Below are 3,030 nucleotides of genomic sequence, written 5' to 3'. Positions count from 1 at the left end.
GCCAGAGACAAAGCAGGGAGCTTTGCTACTTTTCAAGAGAAGAGGAAAAGAAAACAGCTCTTGATATACAGTAACAACCCTGTCCACCCCAGCCCCCCAGCCAGCAAAACAGGCCCCAGCAGGGCACTGCTCTGGCCATGTGCCCAGTGCAGACAGGAGGGGGAAAGAGTACTAATGGTACAGAGCTGGTTTGATGAGGATGGCAGAAGCCTTGCAGTTCCCATTGCACAGGCTGCCCCAGGTTATGCCCCCCCTTGACATTCAGCCCTACAGAATAACACACTGAGTATCACCACCCACCACCAGAGTGGGAGGCACAGTTCCCTCTGTAAGTGTCCTGATCCCAATCTTTTGTTGAGAACTTCATGTTGTTGTGCACATTCCTGGGATTGTCTGAGTCCATGGCATCCTCCGCTGTCCCCCAGTATGTTCCCAGCCTCTGCTGGTAGCCGTGGGACTCATCTTCCAGGTTGAAGAGGTTGTAGTCTGCGAACCTGATGTTGTTTGCAGCATCCCAGATGACAAACCTGACCTGGTAGACCTTCTACTTGGAGATCTGATGGATGTACTCAGTGCCCAGCCAGTGCTGGATGTGCAGGTTCCCAAAGCCGTACTTATAGGTGCTCCGGGACTCAGCCCAGGTGATCTCTGTGCTCTGCCAGTTTCTCTGGATGACCGTCCAGCCCCCGTCCGTCACATTCATTTCGCAGTACACCACGATGGGGTGCAGCCCTGTGGGCTGGATGACGTAGATGCCACTGGGGCTGCCAGCAGAGACCTCACTGCAGTCCTTGGGCCAACCTGGGGCAGGAGAGAGGGTGATTTAACAAAAGCTTGTGCAACAGGACAACGCCATGTTTCACCCTGTGGCAGGATAGAGGGACATCTGGCCAGAGTACCTGCGGGATAATCAGCTGTCCCAGCCCAGAGAAGTCAATGTGCTTGGCTGGAGGTAAGAGTGGGTTGGCCTTAGCCCTCTGTTCCTCTTCCATATGGGACACCTAACAGGAGGTAGCCCCAGTGAAAGGCCCCAGACCCCCTGGGCTGTGCTGGTATCAGTCCAGAAGGCTGATATGGACACTAGTGGGCTCCTGAGAAAGGGGTTGTGTCACTAAAGCAGGGTCATGCTGGGGAGGAAGGTGAGAGGACCTTGCCCCTGCCTGTGACTGAGGGAACAGGAAAAAAATGACCCCTTCAAGCACACAGACACCCTTATCGGTCTGCACAGTGCGCACACACACATACATACATACACACACGCAACACTGCAGCCTGCATTGCATACACCTCCTCACACCCACCATCCTCCATCCTGGAGCAGGCCAGGGCTAGGGATCGTGTAGGGTCCTTCCCCACACAGAGCTGGCTGTACATAAGCACACAACACCGGAACCCCCCTGTGCTGGCAGGTGTGGTCTCCCCATGTCTTCAGCTTGCTTGCTGCAGGACTTCCCACTACAGTTAGGTCATCCTGCCAGATGGGCAGAGCTTCTCTCCCCATCTGAGCAGAGCCCGGGCTTGATGCCGCGTCTCCCCAGCCCACCTGCCTGTATACACTATGGAGGTGTTTTTTGGATCTGAGGCATCATAGCACACCCTCTCCCAAGTGTCATTTTATCCAGCCTCCACTGGCCCAGAGCATGGGCTAGGGCTGTTTACCAGCCAGGGCTGACCCAGACCAAGGAACTGAAAGGTGTTGGTGAGAGCACTGCAATGCCCACAGGATGCTACATACTGGTTTTCTTCAGAGCACTCGCCAAAGTGTTGGAGGGAGATCTCTTGAAGATATTTAGGGTTTGTGTATGTATGGAGTGGCCTGCAGCAGCCAAGACCAGCACACAAGCAAGGAGCAGAAGGCACTGGGCTACTAGAAAGGGAAAAGATGGAGAAAAGATGAAACGTGACCCTCCTTCCAGAGAGGCAGGAAATCCCACGGCTCTGGTGCTGCACAGTGTAACACAACCATGTGAGATGCAGGAGTGTACCAAGCATGCTGAGCAGCATCAGACTAGACTGTGCAAGCTGGAAAGCTTGCCAAAAGGCCTCAACTTTTTTGCACAAGGGGTAGACAACCTTGCCTTTTCCCCTTGACCAGCTCCCAAAAAGTCATGCATGAGATGATAGTTTTGGGTGGAGGAAAGCACCCCAAACCCGACTGAGCCAAGTTTCCTCCCTGGCCCCTGACACAGGGAACTGGCTGGGGTGAGCTAGAAGGCAGGGCACAAGCTGCTGGTGTTCAAAGGGGTGGCAGGTGAGCATGCCCTTAGAGGGCACTGATGCCACTGCTCCCCATCAGTGTGCAAGGACCAGGCATGGAGCCTCTCCCTATTGCTGGGCTGCCCTACCCATGCTCCTTCCATTGCTAGCAAGGAACCCTCTGCTTCCCAGCCCTGTACTCACCCATGGCGTCCACGCCGGAATGCTCTCTGGAGTGCAAAACTGTGGAGCAGCAGGTCTCCCAGAGGCATTTGTAGGGCCCTCTGCAGTGGGCGGTCTGAGTGGGTCCTACCCCCTCTCCCAGATTCCTTTCTTCCGGAGGAGGAAATCAGGCTGGATTTCCTTTGTGCCCTTAGAAAACACAAGCCAAGATGAAGGTGCCTGTGGTTCTAGGTGCATAGCTTCCTGAGCTGCAAAGAAAATAAACCCCTTGCCAGCAAGAGTCCTTGGAATGGTCTTCTGTGTGAGTGCTTAGCTCGTTGGCTGGAATTTCCCCTGGGAACTATTCGGGAGCTTTGAAGAGTGCAGCTCAATAAAGAAACACTTGAATGCCCATCACCAACCAGTGTGGAGAGCAAACACTGGGGATGTTCCCGCCTCCCACCATTACAGCAGGGTGCTGCCAGATCAGTTGGTTCTTGTTTAATGTGCTTTTGACAAGCCCAGCCTAGCTCTTGGTGGGGAAGTCGGAGCAGCCCCAAGACTCCCAGAAAGACTGCCTGTTGTGGGACAGTATTTGGAGCAGCTGGTGTTTTCTGGACTGCATGACAGCAGACAGAGGATTGTGACAGAGGTGATCTCCATCTGGGGGAA

At 54.4% G+C, this 3,030-nt stretch overlaps 1 pseudogene; it reads right to left on the bottom strand.

Moving 5' to 3' along the window:
• Nucleotides 1-105: 105 nt before the first annotated feature.
• On the bottom strand, nt 106-2,437 carry LOC142032940 (fibrinogen-like protein 1-like protein; annotated as a pseudogene).
• Between the last annotated feature and the right edge of the window lie 593 nt (nt 2,438-3,030).

This window comes from Buteo buteo, chromosome 7 (assembly GCF_964188355.1).
Source record: "Buteo buteo chromosome 7, bButBut1.hap1.1, whole genome shotgun sequence".
In the NCBI taxonomy this organism is placed as follows: domain Eukaryota; kingdom Metazoa; phylum Chordata; class Aves; order Accipitriformes; family Accipitridae; genus Buteo; species Buteo buteo.
Note: the sequence above shows the minus strand (reverse complement) of the source record. Positions and strands in the feature narration are given on the sequence as shown.